This window comes from Lactuca virosa, chromosome 7, assembly GCF_052849685.1.
Source record: "Lactuca virosa cultivar CGN04683 chromosome 7, Lactuca_virosa_CGN04683_v6, whole genome shotgun sequence".
In the NCBI taxonomy this organism is placed as follows: Eukaryota; Viridiplantae; Streptophyta; class Magnoliopsida; order Asterales; family Asteraceae; genus Lactuca; species Lactuca virosa.
The window spans coordinates 2,815,993-2,842,811 of NC_136432.1; the positions used below are offsets into that span (position 1 = coordinate 2,815,993).

Sequence of the window (26,819 nt, forward strand, 5' to 3'; positions counted from 1 at the left end):
CCATTAAGTCCTTCCTAACTTTTTACAAATAGTCATTATATTATCCTCTCATTTCCCCCAACAAGTTTGCCATGATTTTGGCAAACATTTTTGGTTGTAGGATTAGAGCAAATATACATAGATCAAGACAACGGTTTGCCATCCCTCCTCAAAGACCCCGGACATTGGAGACTTTTGGCCATTTCAAAATGTCAGAAGTCTTTGAGGGAGAGATGGCAAAAAGCTGCCTTAATAGCATCCAAGTTTTCACTTTTCACACAACAACAACAACAAAGACATTGTTTGTTAAAACCCCCCCAAGACCTCCTTGCATATTATATGTTTCAAAAACATAACAAAACTAAAAAGCAAGAAGCCCTTGAGGGAGAGTTGACAACCATTGCCTTCCAACTAGTCACTCGTTTGTATTTTCATCAAAGAGGCGAGACTCGTATTTATAATCACAAAAATGAGACACAAGATATTGGTGGGATCCATAAATTGACATTAGTCAGTACCAAAGATCCTTGTAGTAACTCTCCATAGGGTCCTAGAATTTGGCTCCTAAGGATAGAGTCAACCCCATTTGGATTGGATAAAGAATAAAAGCATCTAATCTAATAAAGGCATCTAAAACCATATCATTTTGACACATTTATTTTTGTTCCTAATCTCCTCTCCACATTTTTATCACAACGGGAGGAATCTTGAAAACTGGAACCTGATCTTAAATCTAAAAACACCCAACTAAGTTTTGGACACGTGTGGTAACTGGTATAGTACAGTTTTTCACCTTCACGAATCATCCATGAGGCATGGTGTAATCTTATCGGGGTTACCACTATCACTATGTATTGCATAAATCATACGCCCAAAGGTCGGAATCTCACATATTAAGTTTGTCCTTTGAAACTTCATGGATCATGAGGCCGATATGATTATTTTAATTAACCTAGATAATATTCTACAAGAAACAAAATAAAAATGTTTTAACCTGAAAATCTTGGATGCAGTTACTAGTATATACTGCGTGCTCGCTTTAGAAAAATGTTTCTGCAAGTGAAATCATGTACCCAGGACTGGGAAATATTCAAGATTATGCAAATTTTTATACTATCAAACATAATTTAACATATCCACCTGTGACTCGATTGCATGCATCATCTTAACTACATTATATGAAAACAGTTAACTGTAGTTCCAGACCTCAATAGTTGATTCTCAAATTGTCCAATTTTTCAAGATTCTTTCCATTATATCTTAACTCCAATGTCCAATTTGTCAAGATTCTTTCCATAAAGTATCAACTATAACAACAGTTAATACTATTACAGATACTCAATTTAGTTGATTCTAAAAAAAGTAGATATTACAAACCAACAAAAAGAAAAACAAACCAATGGAGCTGAAAAGTAATGCAACTTTTAATTTAGTTTAGTGGTTGTACTCCTGAATGAATGCATAGTTGTTGAATAAAAGAGCTTCTGCAGCTTCATCCTCAATCTATAATAACCTGCTGCAATGCTGAGATAATGAGATTTAATGAAGTTATTACCATCTAGTTTCCTATCAAATACCCTTAGAATATAAGGAATCACATAGGCAATGAAGGTGTTTGGGTTAAAAAAGGAAGGAAGGTTTTGGTAAAAACCCTAGGCTGAACTTCGCAACACTGTCAGTCCAACTCAAGAAGCAAAGCAACCAACCTACAATCAGAAATGAATGCCAGTATCAACAGTTACAGTAAACCATATCAACAAGCCATACATTTTAATATTTTATTACAAAAAGACAAACTCCACCTGGCAGCCACTAATAACCATTTGCACATCACAGCATATGTATATGCAAGCTGGATCCTCCTTCAAGCCATAGCTACAAAAAAATGCATTCAAAAATAAACATATATATAAATCATACATTATATGTCACAATCAATACGAGACGTCATCTAATTAAACAAAAAAAAAAAGACCTAAATATAGAAGATTAAAGATTGAAATCAATTAGGGTACGTATGTACACACCTTAAACTACACTTGATGAACCCTGGTGTGGTGTTGTCATTATCTCATACTCTTACGCCCTGGTTGTGAAGTTGGAAGCGACAATGCTTGTGTTGTGAATTGTGATGTCTTCTAAAACATGTTTTAACAGACTGTTCAGTAAGTAGCTCCCTGGATAAACAAGTAGAGTTGAATATATTGACCCCTGGTAGTAAATAGTAAATAGTAAATAGTAATAGCAGTAAAATTGGAGCCAGAGTCATCTTCCACCTCGCGTTTTGAGGGAAATCATTAAAATCTCATAACGCTCAGGCAAAGAATTATGCTGTAAGTTCATGGCCAGGTGTAACAGTAACACCAAGTACAACCCTTGGCAGAGAAACACCAGTTGTTGGTGGCTGTTGACTGGAAATCATCCGGAACAACTTGATTTTTACGAGAGATCCGGTTTGTCTTCACCTGATAAAAACGTACGTAGCCACACGTGATTCGGCACATCACAAGCTCAACCAACCCTCTAGCAATACAATCAACAAATTGCAAACATTTTACTTTTAAAATCAGAAATATCCGTCTCATCTTTCGCCCAGTGAAGACGGGTTTTCACATATCTTACCTTTTTCGTACCATTCTTCAATAAGGAACCTTTCCTTCTTCGGTCTTACTTCAACTAACTGACTTATGTCTTTATTCACAACAGACTGTATTTTGTTTTAAACTTTTCTTGCTAAAACCTCCACCTAAGAATTCTAGTGTCAGCTTCATCCACGACCAAAACCAAATACGTAGATTTGTTAGTTATCTTCACAGCACTCGTACATAAAATATTAATCATCCTGCAAACGACAATTTCAACTCACTGATTTGTTGGGCAACACCAGAACCTCCGTGATGGTGAGTCCCATTACTTTTGTGGAGGTGCCATTGGTCCGTCTCCAGACATGAGGAGTCCTTTATGTGTCTCAACATTCAACATTAATGCTACTAGGGTTTTACCTATTGGGAGAGCTTAAGTATTGGTTTATCATAATTTACTTTTCTGATTGTTTCTAGAATTTTAGCTGTTTGGTACACATCTTTTCCACGTATTTTCAGTTCCAGTTGTTTTCTGTCAACACCAACTTCTTCAACACTCATCTTCTGGATTTCCTTTACTTCAATCAATGTAAAAATGGGATGTAATCCTTTTGTCTTCTTAATTTACACGTTTCATGAATTCATCATCCAAAGGATCTTCATCATTTTCAACATTGGGATAATGAATCTTCACCACGAATGATCCTATTCCTCCCCATTGATCTTTTTTCATTGATTCCCATTGTCCTGAATCTTGCCATCTTTCTTTTCATCCAAACCAGTATGGATCAACTTTTTGACTTCTGGTATCACCATGGAATTCATGAAAGCATCTAAAGGATCAATTTCCGAATCATGCTTCTCACCACCATTCTGCAAAGGAGCCACCCATTAACAATCACATCACCATTTCCCCTTCTTCATTCTCTACAGGGGCAGAAGCTTCTTCATCACCAGATTCTCTTTCTAAACTCCAATTCTTGCCTGATTTGGGTTCATCCCTCTCTTCTCTCTCAGATTCCTCCTTTTTTCTTTTCTTTTTTTCCTGCCATTCTTCAACTCTCCTGCTTCTCTTCTCCATTTCCTCATCCAACTTTCGCTGTTCTTCCTCCATATCTTCTTCATGGGTTCTTACTTCTTTCTTATCTGAAGAATTTTCATCAGCCTTTTTCGTCCCACTATTATCTACACTATCTTCCCTCCGTCTGCTAGACACCTTACGTTCTCGTTCCTCATCCTTTTGATCATCATCTCTCCTCCGCCTCTTTCTATCTCTATCTCTGACATCATCATTTCCACAACCATTGTGATCCCTCTCAGCTCTCTCTCCCTTTCAGCCTCTCCTTCTCTCTTTTTTCTTTCTCCTTTGCCCTCTCTCTCTCCCTCTCTTTTCTCTCCTTCTCCTTATATCTGTGCCTCTCTTTAGGCTTCTCTTTTTCTTTGTGCTTCTCATCAACACTCCTTTCTCTCTCCCTCTCCCTACGTCTATCCCCATTACGATCCTTCTCGTGATGCCCCCTCTTCAACTCTTCCTCTTTCTTCACATAATCTTCCTTCTTCCTAGATTTATGCTTCGACTCTTCCATACCGTAGTTTTAACTCTAAACAAACAAATAAAAAAATTAAGATCCTTGTAGATAAAAACCCTAATCCCCAACATACAGTAACTATATTAGGTTTTCGAATCACATTATCAATGAATAAAGCAATTATTTCACATGAAAGAAAGAATATGATGAAATAGAAAGCGATACGGATAACTGAATTACCTAATAAACGTGCGTCTTTCGAGTCGAAAGAACTTGGATCCCTTTGTTAACCCTAATTTATTTGAAGTTTTTACAGCTTCGTACCTCAAGATCAGAAACGTGAGAATCAACAAGGGGGTGTTTGTTTCTTTTAGCAAGAAAAAGATAAAAAGATGTTTCGTAAAGCAACAGATGTTGTAAAAGCTATTTTGGATAGAACTTTTTGTAAAAGCTATTTTGGAAATGAACTTTTTGGAAAAGTCAGGTAAACCTGACTTTTTGTAACTTTTCCTAAAAATACTTTTGTCCCTCTCAAAAGCTAAGCGAAACACCCACCAACCGCGCAAACAGTGACGTAACGACTTTTTGTAACTTTTCCTAAAAATACTTTTGCCCCTCTCAAAAGCTAAGCGAAACACCCACCAACCGCGCAAACAGTGACGTAACGACGAAAGAAAATTAGGAGTTGGATTGGAAGGAGTTCGAGGTGGTTATCGGATGCTAATGGCGAAGATGATGACCTGGTACCGACTCTACGGGTATAGATAACGAGGTTAAAATAGTAAATGCAAAACCGATTTAGTTTGATTAGTGTATTGGACAAAATTAGATTTATTCATTCATTTTTTAAATTATTGAAAAGAGTAAAATGCAAAAATGGTGTCTATGGTTTGCATGTTTTTATTAAGGTCCAAAACAATTCAGCTTGCAAAAATAGACATTATTTGAAGGTTTTCATTGTAGATTGATAAAGATGAGAGTATTAAATCTAAATCTCATATCGGTACCGAATTTAAACATATGAGATGGTATGCGGTATTCAAAATTTATGAAATTATTGATTCAATATCATCGGTATTGGTGCTAGTACCGAAAATAGATATCATTCCTGGTACCAGTACCGATAATGTTAGTTCGATTCGGCACTCGGTATCATTTTTTCATCGAATTCAGTACTCAAGATTCTCAGGTTGATATCGGTTCCGTCTCATTCCCATTCCTATGATTGGTCCCTATTTTGTTAACTTTAACATCTATACAATTAAATTTAAAATAACAACGAATTTGCCCTTATTTTTCATTACATTATTATTTTTTTAGTATTTTGTGTGAGGCGTTTTGTTTTTTTTAACGGCTTGTCTGAGAGGCGTTTATCTTCATTGTAATCAATACTCTCCTTTCTCTCTTGTCTATAGTCGCCAACTGCATCCTTCTTGTCGGCGACTATGACCTCTCGTTGGTGCTCCACATGACCACTAACTTCCACCAACAAGTAACACCCATCCACCTGCAATACTCATATCTCTCACTACCGATGCCACCTGATTTTCGATATCAATAAATTACGAAGACGAAGCCATATAAATTTTGCACCTTGATTTGAAGATCATGTGGTTTATCCATCTATAACGAAACCAAGGTTTTAAAAGACGTGAAGTGTGACATGGCGACAAGACCAAGCCTCAAGCTTTACAACCCATGGCGTTGTTCAATGAGTCTTGGAAGGCGAAAATTTTGTATTAATTTATAATTCACATAGTTATTGATTTATATAAAATATATAAAGTTTTTAGAAATGTTATATCACCAACTAATAACAAAAAGTTAACAAAAACTCAATGGTTTTATGCATGATCAAAAAAGGCATAACAAAGAACAAAAAATGTGTCGCGAAAGGAAAAAACTTGTGTCATAGCACGTGTGACATCCCCTAATTTCTCGGCCAGAAAAAACCGATTTAATTTATGCTTTTTAAAATAAAGTCAGAGAAATCCTTTTAAAAGATGTTGCGGAATTGGTCCCCAAAACAAAACATGATAAAAGTTTGTCAAAACCTTTCTTTAAGAAATATATAATTTCATTTCATATCAAAACCTCGGGATGTCATGTTACGATACAGATCAAAAGCATAAACAAGACATTATAAGCCTTACAACAGTTATTTACAACTACTGACCTATAATCCAAAAATCTCTCATCATCATCCGACTATGCTCGGGGTCCACTACCTGTAACATAAAAACCTGAGTGGGTCAGGCTTGGAAGCCTGGTGAACATATAGGGTTTTCAACCCACAATAATAATAAACTTATTAAGTTCATCAATCAATAATAACCCTGATTACCCATTCCCGTTATCCTCACTTTACGTCCCCAGACACCTATCACAAGGGACCTAGCCTAAGGAATATCATCGGGATGGACACTACTGCTAAGGGGACTCCTCAGCCATACATGTCCTAAAGGCAACCATGAGGGGGATGGAGTACAGCAAATGAACACCCAAGCTCATTAACACCTACAGGTTGCGAGCCTGCCAGCGTTCCACTGGACTGTCTAGAAAAGTCTGTGGTCGTCATCCATACTCCGCTAGATGACTGGATCACAATCACATCTAGGCCTCTCATTATTTTAACACACATCGGCTATTTCGTCTACCCATGTTTTACCCAACATATTTGTAGATAAAATACATATACAGTTTAAAACTTGTATAAAACATCTAATCAACAGTCACCTCAATTAAACAATTAATATAATTACACATAGCACGTATTTTATAGAAAATACTTCATATCTAGGTGTAAGATGAAGGTGACTATACACTCACATGATTTAATGATAATCGGGCAACACTTCGTTTCCTAAAACGATCGTTTCTAATAAAACCGGGAGTTTTATCGAGAAACCGGGCTCTGCGAGGGTCGGGCTTCGAAACCGAAAAGATAAATTTATTGGGCTTCTCGGGCACTTCGGGGCGTGTTTCGGGTGTTTGGTATGATACCGGGGCTTTGGGGGAAGTTGGAATGAAAGAAATATTGTTTAAGGGGTTAAAAATGACAAGTTTCCAAAATATACCCGGGAGGTCTCGCACCCTTCTATTTATAGGGGCGAGGCTTCTGATCCAAGGGCTGAGAAGACTCCACTCGTCAGCAGATCCGAAGCGAGGGCAGGTGGCTAGCACGTGCGAGGGGTGAGCTGTTGGCCTCTGATTGGACCGAGGTCTAGGTCCGAGGTCCGGAGTCGTGGCACACCATGCGAAGGTCGGACACCTCAGAAGAAGGCACGCGTCGGACACCCATTGGACCGCACTTCGGATGCGAGGGAAGGCGACACGCCTTGCCAGGTGGCCTCGGTGACTCAGCAGTTTCGGACACGTGGCGCGCATGCAGCGAAGGTGACGTGGCCGAAGTCCACCATGCGAAATTTCTCGGATTTGGCATTTTTTTTCTCGATTTTTGTGCAAAAACTTCTAAAATCCACAACTTTCGCATACGGGCTCCGTTTTTGACGTTCTTTATATGCACGCGTAGGTAAAATTACGCTCTACAACTTTCATTTAGACTTCGTCGGCTAATTTTGACTTTAATTTTTATATTATTATTTTTAACAGACCGGGACAGGAAATCCGTTAAAAATTCATAACTTCTTCATCCGACGTTCGTTTTCGTCTGTCTTTTTACCGTTGTACTACTATTGACGAGACCTTTGATTCTTGTTTAGGTTGTATCGGCTAAAAATCACTCGATCTAAAATTCGAGTTTTTAGTTGTCTACTGCTAAGCTGAAACTTAGAAAAATAATAACTTCCTCATACGCAGTCAGATTTGGACGTTATTTTTATGCATACTCTCGTTTTAACGAACAATATGACTTTCGTTTAGATCACTAAGGCTAAAAAGTAGTTTATCAAAAACTCACTTTTTACGTCATTCGGCACTGTGCCGGTTTTGTGGCGAAACTTCGACAGGTCATAACTTCTTCGTTATAACTCGGATTTCGGTATTCTTTATATATCCGAAATCCTTGTCACGACCACTACAACTTTCTTAATAGATATCGGCTTTATCTAATATTTATTTTTGACGCTCATTTTTATTCTTAATTAATCAAACCCTAATAATTAAGCATAAAACACATAATTTTCACATAATATTCACATAATTCCTTTTCATTTCTTCAAAATGAGTTACAAAGATTAACCTAGACTATTACGTCAATACTAATGCCTAGCCTAGAAACACGGGCGTTACAATTCTCTCCCCCTTAGGATGATTCCGTCCCCGGAATCACAAATCAGCAAACAAATGCGGGTAGCGACTCATCATGTCACTCTCCGTTTCCCAGGTGAGATTTGGCCCATTCGTATGTTTCCAATGCACAAGCACTAAATCGACCATCTTGCGTCCCAACTTCTTAGTCTTACGGTCAACGATTGCCTCGGGTTCTTCAATTAACCTCTTGTTTTCATCCAACCTTAATTCAAAAATGGGAATTATGTCGGGCACATCTCCTGTGAACTTTCTCAAATAACACACATGAAAGGTATTATGAATACCCTCCAGTTCTTCCGGTAATTCTAGCTTGTAAGCTTGATTCCCGATCCTATGAAGAACTTTAAATGGTCCAATAAACATTGGACTCAATTTTCCCCTTTTACCAAATCTTATAAGTCCCTTCCACGGCGAGACTTTAAGTAAAACCGAATCTCCAACTTCGAATGATATCAGTTGTCTTCTGTTGTCAGCATAGCTCTTTTGTCGATCTTGAGCTGCTAACATCCTTTCCCTAATCACTTTCAACTTTTCAGCAGTCTGATGGACTATTTCAGGTCCCATAAACTGCTTTTCCCTAGCTTCCAGCCAACATGACGACATTCGACACTTTTCCCCATACAAAGCGTGATAAGGTGCCATCTTGATGCTTGAGTGGAAACTATTATTATAGGAAAATTCTACTAGAGGTAAGTGTTCATCTCAGTTACCTTTTAATTCTAGGGTACATGCTCTTAGCATATCCTCCAATGTTTGAATTGTTCGTTCGCTTTGACCATCAGTTTGCGGATGGTAAGCTGTACTCAAACACAACTTGGTACCCAATTCCTCTTGTAGACTCCTCCAAAACCTTGAGGTAAAACGGCTGTCACGATCGGATACAATCGTTAACGGAACACCGTGAAGCCTCACAATTTCCTTCACGTAAGAATTTGCAAGTTTATCCATAGACCATTTCTCGTTGGCTGCTATGAAATGCGCACTCTTAGTGAAGCGATCAACGACCACCCAAATCATGTCGTGATCGTTCCTTGTTCTGGGCAGTTTAGTCACAAAATCCATGGTAATGTCTTCCCATTTACCCATGGGTACAGGTAAAGGTTCTAAACTCCCATACGGTTTCTGATGTTGTGCCTTAACCCTAGCACAAGTTACACACTCGGCCACATACTTAGCAACATCGAGCTTCATCGTCGGCCACTAGTAATAGGGTTTTAGATCCCTATACATTTTTGTACTGCCGTGATGAATCGAGTACATGGTCTTGTGAGCTTCTTCCATCAGAATATCTCTTACTCCTCCCGTCTTAGGTACCCAAATCCTATCTTTGAATACCTTCAGTCCTTGACCGCTTGTATCAAACACCAACGTTTTACCCAAACGTTCCTCCTTTCGGTCATTTTTCTCTAAAGCTTCCTCTTGAGATTTCTTTATACTTTCCACAATTGTCGAGACAACTTCAATTCTCAACGCTCTTGGCTTTTTCTTTTCAAGATTTACCTTCCGACTGAGAGCATCAGCAACAACATTTGCTTTACCAGGGTGGTAAAGTATCTCACAGTCGTAGTCCTTGAGTAACTCCAGCCAGCGCCGTTGCCTCATGTTCAATTCCTTCTGATTAAAGAGATATTGAAGACTCTTATGATCAGTGAAAAGTTTGCATTTAGTACCATAAAGATAGTGCCTCCATATCTTTAAGGCGAATACTACCGCTGCCAACTCCAGATCATGAGTGGGGTAGTTCTTTTCATGCTCTTTCAATTGCCTCGATGCATACGCTATCACTTTATCCCTTTGGGTCAGAACACAACCTAACCCAACTCCAGAGGCATCACTATAAACTGCGAAGTCATCAACTCCTTCAGGTAACGAAAGAATCGGTGCTTCACACAATCTCTTCTTTAACTTCTCAAAGGCTTCCTTATGCTTCTCATTCCAAGTATAAGTAGCTCATTTGTGGGTCAAAGCTGTTAATGGAGTAGCGATCGAAGAAAAGCCTTGGATAAATCGGTGATAATATCCAGCTAATCCTAAAAAGCTTCGAATCTCCGTAGGACTTTTTGGTTGTTCCCACTCCATTACATCTTCAATCTTTGTTGGGTCAACCGTTATTCCTTCTTGGGTGACATCCCCATTTTCACGGCCAGAAAAGACCGATTTTGTTTATGCTTTATAAAAATCAGAGTACCTATTTTAATAAAAATGTTGTGGAATTTGTTCCCAGTAAAACATGATAAATACGTTATCAAAGCATTTCCGAAGAAAAGTATTTTTATTCATTTTAAAACATTTGGGATGTCATCGTCAATACAGAAACATAAGCATAAACAGAACTTACATTCATTATCACTAGTGATTTATATCTCCTTAATCTCTCAGTGTAATGTGACTTCATATCAACACCTGTGATATAAATAAACTGAGTGGGTCAGGTTGGGAAACCTGGTGAGTACATAGGGTTTTCAACCCACAATAAATAAGTTTATCAACTTTATCAAACCAAACAACCCCGATTACCCGTTCCCGTTATCCTCACTTTACGTCCCTAAAACATCTAACACAAGGGACCTAGTCTAAGGGACTTTCATCGGGGTGACAACACATGCTTCGGGGGTTCCTCAGCAATTCATGTCAAGTAAGGCAACCATGTGGAGGATGGAGTACTGCTGGTGAGCATACAGTTCAAATAAACACCTACAGGTTGCGAGCCTGCTAGCGTTCCACTGGACTGTCTAGAATAGTCCGTGGTCGTCATCTATACTCCGCTAGATGACTGGATCATCAATAACATCTATATCGAGGCCTCTCATTATTTTATTTTGTCACACAGCAACTATTCATCTACCCATGTTTTACCCAACACATTTTGTAGATATAAAATACATATACAGTTTAAATCATTTAAAACATGTATAAAATCGTTCATCCATCATAGATAGCAAGTATACAGATAATATGCACACACAACACGTAATTTATATAAAATACTTCATATCTATGTGTAAGCTGAAAGGGACCATGCACTCACTTGAAAAGGTGGTGATTCCGAACTCAGACAGCGCTTCGCTTCTTAAAAATAATTTCCTTCGACGAAACCTAGTATTATTACCACTAGAGTTTAGTATATTATTCGCCGAGACTAATTAATAGTCTAGCTATTATTACTATTATATAAGCGTTAAAAAATACTTATATAACCCATAATAATAGCCCAAGTACTTATTATAAGTTCCTAATAACGTTACTATAATTAAATAAAAGCTATATTAAAAATAGCGTAGGCGTAGCTCACTTACAGCGGATTTTATAGAAAACCGGGCTTTGCTTGGAGCAGCGTTCCAGAGCCGAAAAGCTCTTCTTCTCGGAGCCTTCGAGCACTTCGGGGCTTCCGCCTCGTGCTAGGGAGGTTCCCTAGGCTTTTCGGGGGGTTTCAGGGCTAGAGAGAGGTTCTAGAGAGAGAGAGTAAAGAGAAGAAAGAATGGGAAAGGTGTGAAGAAAATGAGGGTGGGAGAGGTTCTATTTATAGGGTGAAAAATGGCTGAACTTGGTGCCACATGTCACCATCTAGTGGCAAGACTTGGGGAGAAAGCAATGGTCAAGATTGTGCCACATCACCCATTTTCGCACAGCACACTTCCGACTTCTAAAATCCGTAACTTTCACATACAACCTCCGTTTTTGACGTTCTTTATATCCACGCATAGGTAAAAATAAGATCTACAACTTTCATTTTGACTCCGTCGGCTAATTCTCGACCGATCGTAAATTTAACAGTACGAGGAGATTATACTGTTAAATGTCCGCGTAAAATTCATAACTTCTACACACGGACTCTGTTTTCGTCTGTCTTTTTACCGTTGAGTTACTATTAATGTGATCTTCAATTCTCATTTAGGTCGCGTAGGCCAAAAACCGCTCGATCTAAAATTCGAGTTTCAGGCTGTGCACTGCTAAGCCAAATCTTAGAAAATTCATAACTTCCTCATACGAAGTCAGATTTGGGCGTTCGTTTTTTGTATGTTCTCGGTTTAACGTATACTACAACTTTTGTTTAGATTTCTAAGGCTAAAAAGTCATCCATCGTAAATTCACTATTTACGTCTCCCGGTGTCGTGTCGGTTTTGCCGTAAAACTTCGACGGACCATAACTTCTTCGTTATAACTCGGATTTCAACGTTCTTTATATGTACGGAACCCTTGAGACGTATTCTACAACTTGGTTAAGATTAATTATTCTAAATAATCTTTTGTCAAAAAGTCGTTTTCGACCCCTATTATCTCTAAATTGACTAGCCTGGATCTATGGGCGTTACAGTTAACCACATGACCTAAAAATTGGACTTCTTGAATCCAAAATTCGCATTTGGAGAACGTTGCATACAACTTCTCCTTTATCAGAACTTCTAGCACTTCACACAGATGCTTGTCATGCTCCTGCTTGCTTTTCGAATAAATCAAGATATCATCTATGAATACTATCACGGATTTATCAAGGTATGGTTTACAAACCCTGTTCATCAAATCCATGAAAGTTGCTGGAGCATTGGTTAGTCCGAACGACATAACCAAAAATTCATAATGTCCATATCTTGTTCTGAACGCAGTCTTTTCGATGTCCTGCTCTCTCACCTTTAGTTGATGATATCCTGACCTAAGATCGATCTTCGAGAAATAGCTCGAACCTTGCAACTGATCGAACAGGTCATCAATCATCGGCAACGGGTACTCGTTCTTTATTGTTGCTTTATTCAGCTCTCTGTAATCGATGCACATTCTCATGCTCCAGTCTTTCTACTTTACAAATAACACTGGGGCTCCCCAGGGTGATGAACTAGGTCGAATAAAACCTTTGTCCAATAACTCCTGAAGTTGTGTCATAAGTTCTTTCATCTCTGTTGGTGCTAATCGATATAGTGCTTTTGCTATCGGCGTCGTTCCTGGTAACAAGTCGATACGAAATTCTACTTGTCGATCAGGGGGCAATCCGGGAAGATCTTCGGGAAAGACTTCCGGATAATCACACACCACCGGAATATTCTGCACCTCCTTCTTTTCCTTCTTAGCATCGATCACGAACGCTAGATATGATGTACATCCCTTGGCCAAACACTTTCTGGCTTTCATTAGGGAAATGATTCCAGAGTTTACTCTGCGTTTGTCTCCATACACCATAAACGACTCTTTCCCTGGCGGGTTTACTTTTACTATCTTCTTCCTACACAATATTTCAGCATCATTGGCGCTAAGCCAATCCATTCCTAAAACTATGTCGAAACTATTTAACTCGATAGGTAATAATTCCTCGTGGAACTTATTCCCATTCAAGTCAATGATGATGTTTTTCATACAATGGCTAACAGGTACAAACTTGCCACTAGCAATCTCGACTAATAAAGCATTAACTAGCCTATCAATAGGCAAAGCTAGTTTTCTACCAAATTCATGCGAAATAAAGGAGTAATTGGCTCCAGAATCAAACAAAATTTGGGCAGCCAATTCGTTTACGAGAAAGGTACCTGAAGCGACATCGACTTCTTCTTTTGCAGCTTCAAGTGTCATCTGAAAGGCTCTCGCCTTCGGCTTTGGTGGAAGATTGGGCTTTGATGAATCCTTCTTCTTCGGACAGTCTTTCAAAATGTGCCCTTCTTCCTTACATCCAAAGCATACCCTCTTGTTGGACGGACACTCGTTGGCATAATGCCCAGTCTTTCCACATTTGCAGCAAGTCACCCCCTCACTACATTTCCCAGAGTGCTTTTTCTTGCACTTCTCACACCATTTCACTTCGCCTCCTCCTCCTCCAAACTTCTTAGACTTTGAAAATTTGCTTTTCTTGTTGGAACCTGAAGTTCCTTCAAACTTTCTCTTTTCGCCAACTTCTGCCCTCTCCAGACCCTTCTCTCTGATCTGAGTCTCAACATTCTTAGCAGCCCAGATGGCGGCTTTCAAAGTGGTTGCTTGCTTGACCATCGGACCAAAGTCCGCTGGTAATCCGAGGGCACACTTGTTGACCTTGGAGAGTTCAGTTGGAACTAGATAAGGAACAAGCTTCATCTTTTCCGTAAAACTAGCAGTGTATTCAGTAACGCTCATCTTTCCCTTCTTCAAATTCTGGAACTCATTGTTGATTTCCAGAAGATCCTGCTCAGAGCAGTATTGCAATTTCAGTTGTACCACAAAGTCTTCCCAAGACATCTTACTAGCTTCTCCCTTGGGCATTGAACTAGCTAGCAACTTCCACTAGCTCAATACACCAGATTTTAACAGAGGAATTGCAAGTGCGGTCTTCTGTTTGTTGTTGCACTCACAACTTTCAAATATTGTCTCCATTTCGGAGATCCAATTCATGGCTTCCACCGGTGTCGGAATTCCAGATAGACACGGTGGTTTGGATGCCATGAAATATTTGTATTTGCATCCACGTCCATCAACTCCTCCATCCTGGTTGTTTTGTCTAACTATCGGTGGGTTGGCTTGACCAAGAGTCCCACTATAGTTCCCTCCTACTGATTGCCCTTCATTCATTTCGGGCTGTTCAACAGGTATCGTAGTTTCTTCCCTATTCTGTTGTAATAATCGCCCTGTCTCCTCCATTTGGCGATCCAACATCATTTGCATCATTGCTTGCACCCCAGCCATCGTCATTGGCTCAGGTGCAGCTCCTACAACATGTACATGCTCATCTACTTGGGGTTGAGGTTGTTGATTCCTGTTTCCGTCTGCATTTCCAACTCCACTACGAGTTCTTGCCATTTTAATCTATATACCGAATAAGGCGAATTTAGGTCTTTATCCTCGACAGATATTTAAATTCTCTTTATCACTCCGAAACGGTTACATGTTAGTTCTAATATCGTAATCGTACGCTTAGAATCCTAAACACATAAGGTTTCCAGATCCGGTCGGCAACAGACCATAGATCCGAACAAATAATGCCATATATGGCAAACATATAACATTTAGCACATAAAAGCATTTTAGGCATCTTTCCTAAAATAAACTAGTGCTCGTGTCTAAAATATGGTAGACACTCATCTCACAATCATCACTTAGCATTCTAAGTTTAAGTTTAGAAATCCTACAAATTCCTAGTTCGCTTAAACTAATGCTCTGATACCACCTGTGACATCCCCTAATTTCTCGGCCAGAAAAGACCGATTTAATTTATGCTTTTTAAAATAAAGTCAGAGAAATCCTTTAAAAGATATTGCAGAATTGGTCCCCAAAACAAAACATGATAAAAGTTTGTTAAAACCTTTGTTTAAGAAATATATAATTTCATTTCATATCAAAACCTCGGGATGTCATGTTCCGATACAGATCAAAAGCATAAACAAGACATTATAAGCCTTACAACAGTTATTTACAACTACTGGCCTATAATCCAAAAATCTCTCATCATCATCCGACTATGCTCGGGGTCCACTACCTGTAACATAAAAAGCTGAGTGGGTCAGGCTTGGAAGCCTGGTGAGCATATAGGGTTTTCAACCCACAATAATAATAAACTTATTAAGTTCATCAATCAACAATAACCCTGATTACCCATTCCCGTTATCCTCACTTTACGTCCCTAAACACCTATCACAAGGGACCTAGCCTAAGGAATATCATCGGAATGGACACTACTGCTAAGGGGACTCCTCAGCCATACATATCCTAAAGGCAACCATGAGGGGGATGGAGTACAACAAATGAACACCCAAGCTCATTAACACCTACAGGTTGCGAGCCTGCCAGCGTTCCACTGGACTGTCTAGAAAAGTCTATGGTCGTCATCCATACTCCGCTAGATGACTGGATCACAATCACATCGAGGCCTCTCATTATTTTAACACACATCGGCTATTTCGTCTACCCATGTTTTACCCAACATATTTGTAGATAAAATACATATACAGTTTAAAACTTGTATAAAACATCTAATCAACAGTCACCTCAATTAAACAATTAATATAATTACACATAGCACGTATTTTATAGAAAATACTTCATATCTAGGTGTAACATGAAGGTGACTATACACTCACATGAGTTAATGATAATCGGGCAGCACTTCGTTTCCTAAAACGATCGTTTCTAAGAAAACCGGGAGTTTTATCGAGAAACCGGGCTCTGCGAGGGTCGGGCTTCGAAACCGAAAAGATAAATTTATTGGGCTTCTCGGGCACTTCGGGGCGTGTTTCGGGTGTTTGGTATGATACCAGGGCTTTGGGGGAAGTTGGAATGAAAGAAACATTGTTTAAGGGGTTAAAAATGACAAGTTTCCAAAATATACCCGGGAGGTCTCACACCCTTCTATTTATAGGGGCGAGGCTTCTGATCCAAGGGCTGAGAAGACTCCACTCGTCAGCAGATCCAAAGCGAGGGCAGGTGGCTCGCACGTGCGAGGGGTGAGCTGTTGGCCTCTGATTGGACCGAGGTCTAGGTCCGAGGTCCGGAGTCGTGACACACCATGCGAAGGTCGGACACCTCAGAAGAAGGCACGCGTCGGACACCCATTGGACCGCACTTCGGATGCGAGGGAAGGCGACACGCCTCGCCAGGTGGCCTCGGTGACTCAGCAGTTTCGGACACGTGGCGCGCATGCAACGAAGGTGACGTGGCCGAAGTCCACCATGCGAAATTTCTCGGATTTGGCATTTTTTTCTCGATTTTTGTGCAAAAACTTCGAAAATCCATAACTTTCGCATACGGGCTCCGTTTTTGACGTTCTTTATATGCACGTGTAGGTAAAATTACGCTCTACAACTTTCATTTAGACTTCGTCGGCTAATTTTGCCTTTAATTTTTATATTATTATTTTTAACAGACCGGGACAGGAAATCTGTTAAAAATTCATAACTTCTTCATCCGACGTCCGTTTTCGTCTGTCTTTTTACCGTTGTACTACTATTGACGAGACCTTCGATTCTCGTTTAGGTTGTATCGGCTAAAAATCACTCGATCTAAAATTCGAGTTTTTAGTTGTCTACTGCTAAGCTGAAACTTAGACAAATTATAACTTCCTCATACGAAGTCAGATTTGGACGTTCTTTTTATACATACTCTCGGTTTAACGAACACTACGACTTTCGTTTAGATCACTAAGGCTAAAAAGTAGTTTATCAAAAAACTCACGTTTGACGTCATTCGGCACCGTGCCGGTTTTGTCGCGTAACTTCGACATGTCATAACTTCTTCGTTATAACTCGGATTTCGGTATTCTTTATATACCTGTAATCCTTGTCACGACCACTACAACTTTCTTAATAGATATCGGCTTTATCTAATATTTATTTTTGACGCTCATTTTTATTTTTAATTAATTAAACCCTAATAATTAAGCATAAAACACATAATTTTCACATAATATTCACATAATTCCTTTTCATTTGTTCAAAATGAGTTACAAAGGTTAACCTAGACTATTACGTCAATACTAATGCCTAGCCTAGAAACACGGACGTTACAGCACACCTTGCCACACATCACGCCTAACAGCACCACTATGAGGCTTTTCGAAACGGCGAAGTCACACACCTCACGTTATGGCACGTCTTGGCAAACGTCATGTCGCGACTTTTAAAACACTACACGGAACAAAGGAATTAAAACAAAGGAACCCAAATATTGTTTTGTATCATGATTTAATTGTTGAGCCAACCATTTGTTGCATATGAAAAAGACTCGAAACCCAGTCTTTTCAACATGTGGTTTAAACCTTATGGATTTCTATTTTTGATTTGTGTGTGGGTTTCAGTTTCTCGAATGTATTTTGATATTGCTATATTTATATATATATATATATATATATATATATATATATATATATATATATATATATATATATATATATATATATATATATATGTTATGCAATATTTAAGTACATTTAGCTACATTTTAGTTAATTATTACGGTATTTGGTACTTAATTTGTTTATATTTCTATTTTGTAGCCAAAAAGACATTCTCAAAGGACAATGAGCAAATTGGATAAGATGGAGACTTGGAAATTGGAAGCATTCATCAAGGAGAAGAAAAACGTGCATAAAGTGGATGTCACGTCGTGGCTATATGCATGTCACGACGTGGTGACGTGTCAACATTAAAAGGTTCCCCAAATGATCTGCATAGAAGCTTGGAGGCTAGGTAAAGGAAGTGTCCACCACGACGTGACGAGCTAGTTGATGCGACGTGGCGGTTATAGTATGGCAACTTATTTAAACGCCTTTAAGGTCAGAGTTCAAGAAAAGGTTGTGACTACCTACGACTAAAGGCGTTCAAAACCTTCTGAGAAACCCTAAGAATGCAAAGATTGATTGAAGAACAAGGATTGATAGATCTAGACACGAAGAACACATTAAATCATTCGGCTTGCTTGAATTCATCATGACTAATGTAGTTTACTCTATGTTTATGTCATTACAAGAAAAATCCTAAATAGCTACGGAATCAAAATCCATAGCTATTCTACTACGGAATATGCTACGAAATGGGTTTCCGTAGCTATTTTGCTACGAAAATGGTTACAGTATTTCATTCCATAGCTAAATCCCGAATAACTATGGAAAGTTGCTACATAATCAAAATTCGTAGCTATTTGACTATAGAATATGCTACATAATGGTTGTTCGTAGGTATTTTGCTACGGAAATGGCTACGAAATTGTATTTTTGTAGCTAAATCTTGAAAGTTGCTATGGAATCAAAATTCATACCTATTTTACTACAAAATATGCTACGAGATTATTGGTCGTAGCTAGTTTGCTACGAAACTTGTTACATAATCAATATTCGTAGCTAGTTGGCTACATAATTAGCTACGAAATCAAAATTCGTAGCTAGTTGGCTATTTAATAAAAAATTGTAGCTATTTTGCTACGGAAATTTGCTACACATTAAAATTTTGTAGCTAATCTGCTACAAAGATTGTTATGGAAAATGTGACCATAGTTTTTTGTATACAATTTGTTTTTAATATAGAAAGATAACTACAAAATCCAAACTCGTAGCTATTGGTTACGGAGTATGCGTAGTCCACTAGCTATGGAATAATTTTCCGTAACAAAATATAGAAAATTATTTTACCAACAAAAATAAATTATTGGTTTTAATTGTGTTATTATTTTAATTATAATTTAGTTTTCATTGGTAATAATCTTTAACTATTATTATAAAATTTTATTTATTATTATTACCATCATTTGTTATATATTAATTTTAATTTATATAAATAAAAGTATCCTCTTGACTCGATTAAAATGAAAAATAAATGAGAGTATTATTTGTGAATCAAGACAAAAACCATTTTCCACAAAGTCCCAAAAATAAAATTAATACCTAATTTATTTTATTGTGGAGAATTGGAGATAGTGAACCATTTCAGCCCTATAATCCTAATACGTCACCAAAAATCATTCCTTCCTCATTCCGTAGTTTTTCCCACTCTCCACTTACGCCATTATCGATCAGACTCACCTTATGTGCTCAACCCCCAAATTATCGACCTGGTTTCATTCTACGTCCTTTGTAGTGTAGGGAGCTCTTCTCACTCCTCTTGTTTGCTCTGCCGTTCGTCACATACTTCGTCAATCAGTAGGTCGTTTTCGATTGACGATCCTCATCGCCTTCGTGTTCACTATGTGTCGTCCTACTCCTCTTCGCCACTATTGCTCTCGAATTCTCGATCGTCTTCATCCCTACCAGGTAACCTTATTCTCTGTTTTGTTTGCTTCTTAAAACATGTGTGATTCACCACTAAATCAAGAAAAATACTACTAGTTTTTAGTAATATAGTTTCGATACAACCCTAACTCCAGTTAAATCTTCATGTTTCTATTTTGAAGTTCGATCTCTGTCTTCGCTCATCTTCCGATCTCACCCTCTCATCTCTCACATCTTAAGCATATGAGTCTCAACTTCAGGTAAATCTTTCTTCTTGGCTATAGAATTTCGATTATGCCTAGTGTCAAACGAATATGTTATTAATGAGATCACGCATACATAATAAGTAGGGAAAACTGCAATAAAGTCCTTACATATTGGCCTCATAATCGATTTAGTCATTATATTTTTTTATTCAATTAAGTCTCAAATACCGGTAATCGTATTCACTTTAACCCTTTGACCCGGTCAACAGGTCATCCAACTTTCAAAAATTACATTTTTGGCCCAAATTTCGAAATTTATTTCAAATTTGGTCCAAAATTTAAACTTTTGGCCCAGATTTTAAATTTTGTTACAAATTTGGTCCAAAATTTACCTTTTTGCCCAAATTTTAGAACTTTATTATGAAATCATGCTAACTTTAGTTTTTTTTTTACAACTTCGTTTCTCAAAAATTTGTTTCTAATATGTTATTTCTTTATAAACTCATATTTATACAAAAAAAACATATTTTCACATAAAAATAGGTTTGTATTATTTGTGTGATTTCTCACCATGGAATTAAATAAATAGGTTTGGATTATTTGTGTGATTTATCACCATGGAATTAAATAAATATATTTATTAGCATTTGGTCATAGTCTAATCTTATATAAAATATTTTTTTAATAATAACTAATACTACCAACCAATCTAAATTTCTTTTACCATTTATCAACAACCTAAAAACTAAAATTACATTATATATGAAAGTTTAAAATATATATAATATATTAATATTATATTTTATTAGTAAGAATTTTTTTTAAGAAAAAAGTTAAAATCATAACTTTGATATATTTTTTATAACTTTTTAATAAATATATTATCTAAATAAAACATATCCATTCATGGAACGTGTCCGATCTAGGTTGTGATTTTTTATTGCCAATCAACCTCTTCTTACTTGAATTGTTTATAATCTTGTATTTGTTGGTGATTTTATATCATCAATATTATTTAAGTGTAATAGGATTAAATTTGTTGACAAAAAGTGATCTTGTTGAATATTGAACAAGTTAGGATGGTGTAGGAGTGCACACTTGTTCAAGTTTTTCAAGATTCAAAGTACACTGTTATTTAGGGGCGAAGCCCCTAAACGAACATGGGTCCGAGGGCAGCACCCCTGGGAGCGGGGTCCCAGGGGCGGCAGACCCTGGCGGGGTCCAAGGGGCAGAGCCCCTGGCTGGGGTCAGAATTTCTATTTATGCTCCTGTTGCCAAAATTTCTACTATTAGATTATTATTAGCTCTTGCAGCTATACATAATCTTGTGATTCACCAGTTCAGCGCGGAAATTTTTTATTTGGACATATTGCTATATTAAAAAATGCATCAAAAATCTTATTTTTATAAAGCTGACCATTTTTCCCTGAGATCCGTTTAATGACAGGTTTGGTAGTTTTTTATGACAGATTGTAACTGTCTAGTGACAGTTTTCAGACAGGAATCATATAGCCGTCTAGGTCATTTTTCTAGTACATCTTTTGAAGAATATTTTCACATACATTCTCTGATTTCGTATCTCTGAATTTTATCCAATTGAGTGTTCGATCTGTACCATCGAAATACTTCAATTTGATAGTGATTCACGACTTTCAGAGAATCCAAGCAATCTGTTCATCCCCTTTTTCTAACAGTATTTCCTTTCTTTTTTAATGTCTATTATATGGAATACCGGTTGCAATTTATTATCGATAAACATGTTTTTAGGGGAGTGAGAAATAACCAAAAGCACAATAGCAACATAAATATATAAAATATTGTAAATATCAATAACACAATAGAATACTTTAATTAAAGTTCTAAAGAATTTACACACCAGTTTGGCTAAAAAAAATTACTCAAACACCTAAAACATGTTCGAGTTGAGCTTCACAAGGAAAGTATCACAACCTACTCAAAAACATGTTGGAGTTGAGCTACAAGGCAAAAAGTCTCTTGACACTCATTGGGTATACCGCAATAAACAAGATGATTCCGGAGTCATAGTGCGTAATAAAGCGAGATTGGTGGTTCGTGGGTTTAGACAGATTGAGGGTCTTGACTACACTGAGGTTTATGCTCCGGTGGCTCGCTTGGAGGCTATCCGTATCTTCCTTGCATATGCGTCCTACATGAACTTCACTGTTTATCAGATGGATGTCAAGACAGCCTTCTTGTATGGCAAAGTGAAGGAAGAAATCTACGTTGATCAACCCCCTGGGTTTGTTAACTCGAAGCTTCCCAATCATGTCTACAAGTTGGACAAGGCGCTGTATGGGTTACATCAAGCTCCTCGAGTGTGGTATGCAACTCTCACAAAGCACTTGCTCGAACATGGATATTATCGCGGCACTATCGATCAAACTTTGTTCATCAAGCATGTGGGTAATGATCAGATTCTAGTCCAGATCTACGTTGACGACATTATCTTCGGGTCTACAAGTCCACAGCTTTGCAAAGAGTTCGAAGGAGTGATGAAAAAGCAGTTCAAGATGAGCTCATTAGGCGAAATGACCATGTTTTTGGGGCTTCAGGTCCAACAAAGATCAACTGGAATCCTGATTCATCAAGCAAAGTATGTGGTCGATATACTTGAGAAGTTCGGGTTTCAAGACGCAAAACCTGCTTTGACGCCAATAGCCGAAAGACCCCTGCTGACTCTAGATACTGATGGCGAATCCGTAGATCAAACTCATTACAGATCAATGATCGGTTCGTTGATCTATCTAACTGCAAGCCGACCAGACATCATGTTTGCCGTTTGTCAATGCGCACGTTATCAGACTAATCCTAAACTTTCACATCTTATTGCTGTCAAAAGAATTTTTCGGTACCTCAAAGCCACCCCAAAATTGGGTCTTTGGTATCCGAAGAATTCTGAATTTGATTTATATTCATTTGCTGACAGCAATTATGGAGGCTGTGAGCTTTACAGGAAATCTACGTCTGGGGGGTGTCAATTCCTTGGTGACCGGCTAGTGTCTTGGCAATGCAAGAAACAGCACACCGTCTCAACCTCAACAGCAGAAGCGGAATATGTTGCTGCCTCTGCCTGTTGCTCTCAAGTTATATGGATCCAACATCAGTTGTTGGACTACAATTTGAATTACTTAGAAACCCCTATATTCTGTGATAATGAGGCTGCAATTCAGATTGCTAAAAATCCAGTCCAGCATTCGAAAACCAAGCACATTGACATCAAAATTCATTTCATCAGAGATTGTTATGAGCGTTCGCTCATTCGGCTGAAACAGGTTCCCACTGCTAATAATGTGGCGGATCTGTTCACAAAGCCATTTAACAAAGCTCAATTCGATGTGCTTGTGAGCTTTTTGAAAATGATTCGTTTTGAGGACTAATTTTTGTTTTAGGTTAGTTTAAATTTGCGCATTTTAATTTCATTCTCTCTTATGCACAAATTTAGGGGGAGGAATAAACAAAAACCAAACAAAAATTTCAAAATCAAAAAAATCCAAAAACATTAAAAAATCAGAAAATCAAAAATATGTTGCTAACAGTTTTTGTTTGTAGGTAATGTTTAGGGAAGTGATATAATCAAGTGATAACAGACAATCTGAATCTGTGTAAGATGCCAAAAAGTTCAATTGTCTAAGCTCTATGTTCGATGCACTGGTAGGCACGAAAGTTCTCAAAATGGACTTGACTAGGATCAGATGAACTTAATGAATTTAGAGACCTGACAAATCTTAACCTAGATAGTTCCATTTAACCTGACAATACGACGCTTGGGTAGGTTGAACAAAGAGATATACATGAGAATATGCGGATACATTAAAAGATCTGTATCTAGAACTGTGGATTAACCTTTCCTCGATGTGCGGACTCTGTCCTTAATTCCAGTGTTGACGGGGCAACTGGGAATTCTGATAAGTTAGGTCTGTAGAAAATTATTTTCTTTCTTTCTATCTGTTAGTCATATGTTGCTTCCTCTACTGATTGGAAGAGATCCGACCTGGAATGTAACATATGCAACTCTATTTCTATGCATCTTCTTTATCTATGCAATTCTTTCTATCTGTTAGTCATATGCTGTCTCCTCTGTGTGATTGAAATGATCCGACCTGGAACACAACACATGCAACATTCTACCTCTCAATCCCTCTATCTATGTTAGTCATATGTTGTTCCCTCTGTGTGATTGGAAGACATCTGACCTGGGATACAACATATGCACTTCTATATCTGACTTCTTTCTTAATGATTGAATACTCACCTAAAATAAGGAGTTCTTTGGAAGTTCTTGATTACCGGGGTATATCGGGAAGTGGGAAACACGTTCTAGTACATCTAAAATTGAACCATTTAATAGGTTGTCTGTAGATCTTGCTGCTTAATTTAAGTGGACAACAATATCATTGGTCGTCGTCAGCTAAATGTCTTTTTAGGAATATATATCACAATGACTTGTCACTTATAATCTGTCCAAGTCTGTCAACATCCTTTTTGTTTAAGTGGACCACAATACCGGTGATTGACCAGATCTAGACATGCTGGCATGTGCTGATAAACGATATTGGATTGCTTGACAACTTTGATCCCAAATATTTTTGTTTTTGTTAAATTTGTTCATAGTTTTCCTCTATGCACAAATTTAGGGGAGAATTAAAAAAAAAAAATTCAAAAATCAAACAAAAATCAGAAAATTAAAAATCCAAAAATAGTGTTATTTCTGTTTTATTTCTTGTTCAAGAAAAAAAATCCAAAAATATTGTGTGCTAAATTTTCTTTTAGTTTTGTTTTGTCTTGAAAAGTGAATTCAGATGTAGATGAGACTCATGGAGACTGAATCGAAAATTTCTGAGCCAAGGCTTCATCCGTGAGCATCGAAGAATTCTCATTCGAAGGAGCAAGAAATGAAGATTATTCTTTCAACATTCAATCCTTCAACCCCAGAAGCAAATTCAAGCTGTTCTTGAAGATTATGTGACAGATTGTATTGAAGCCTCCTCAATTAATTTGCTGCTATCTTGTACCTGCTGAAGTGATCCAGAAGATTAGATTTCTGTTGAAACAAAGTTCAATTAGGATCGTTAGATTCTACGCAGGCAAACAATTAAGAACGTAATTATGAACACAAGAATGGCTTTGAATGTGTCGTATGATTAATGCTTTAACACCTCAGAAGAGCTCGATTAAGAACTTCGACTGTAGAGGTGTTTAGGGTTACAAAACAATAAACGATAATAATCACGCCTTTTCTAATGCATACATGCATGCACTATATATAGTCTAACCCTACTAGATAATCACGGATGGACATGCCCAATCCGGATACAAAACACAAGCCCATGACGCAACACAATTAGACTCAACAATCTCCCCCTTTGCGTCAATGGAGCCGAAAGCTCACTTCGGTTGAGCTGCAGAAGACTTCTTAACTGTTTTGAACACCTTCGGTATGATGGCCAATAGATGATGACGAAACGTTATGTACCACCGAAGCATGTCTGTGAAGTTCTTCTTATCTGCTTCTGAGTTCTGCTTGCACCGATGAATAATGTTGATGATGTGCTCCAAGCAGTCTGTTGAAAACAGATGTTTATCAACAAGAGCGAATAGAAATCGGTTGGCTTCGCCTCTTGTAAACATTACAGTAAGATGTGTAGAATCGATTTGGCCCATCTTCATTTTGTTCACATCTCCTGGTTTCGGTGTTGGCTTGACAGTTGGTTTCTTGTTCATTACTTTCGCTATCTCCTGATCCATAGCAGCAACCTCATGGATGTAGGAGGCCAACGTTCTCTTCAAGTGATCCAGTATCGGCTCATATTCTCTCGGATTAGTGAGCAGAATGTTAAACAATAGGATCCAGTCATGAGGATTTAAATTCGGAAGGTTTTCCAGGGAAATAATCGACACCGAGTTTGTTGATCCTCGTGTGATTTTGAAATTAACATTTATGAATTTCCCAGCAGGCGAAGGCTTGAGTACCTTGACAGTAACTATCTTCTGTGCGCTCGATGTCAAGTACTGCGGTTGACCATACTTCAGATAAAAGTCGATAAGCTCACGATCAACTTTTGGATGAGGGTAAGGAACTTCAACAGTTGAATCAAAACAATGAAAGGTGAATGCCTTTCGTGTTATTGGGATGTCGAACTGTGAGTCCTTAGAGTTGTCATAATCAAACGAAGCGATAGGTTCCAACCAGTAAACACTTGGAAACTCTATATCCTGATTGATAAGTGTCTCTTTTGTCCACAGGGGAAACAAGGCCTTCTTGCAATTTAAGGCTTCTTCTTCTTCCTTGTTCCTCCTTTCCCTTTCCTCAGCTTCCTTCGCAATTTTTAAAGTTTCATCCAACTCTCTGTCCCTATTCTTTCTTTTAAGAGCCTCAGCAATAGTCTCTTCAACATCGTCATCACTGTCATCATCAATCACCTTCTGCTTGCCTTGAAAACTAGAACCCAAAGCTTCATTACCCTTTCGTTCTGTTGTAACTTTGACTTTCGGTTGAGCAGATTCGGTTTCAGTTTTCACAGGAACCTTCGATTGAGCACCTTCTCCCCCTTGTTTTGGAGGTATGAATCTCTCCGAAACACCC

General features: G+C 38.0%; 1 pseudogene across 1 annotated transcript; it reads right to left on the minus strand.

Annotated features, from left to right (window-relative positions):
• Positions 1–1,193: 1,193 nt before the first annotated feature.
• LOC145124487 (uncharacterized) lies at positions 1,194–4,503 on the minus strand (annotated as a pseudogene). Its single transcript, XR_013715640.1, has 4 exons — positions 4,331–4,503; positions 2,007–4,162; positions 1,782–1,854; positions 1,194–1,685 (listed from the first exon to the last, which is right to left on the minus strand). The product of XR_013715640.1 is annotated as an uncharacterized LOC145124487 (transcript).
• Between the last annotated feature and the right edge of the window lie 22,316 nt (positions 4,504–26,819).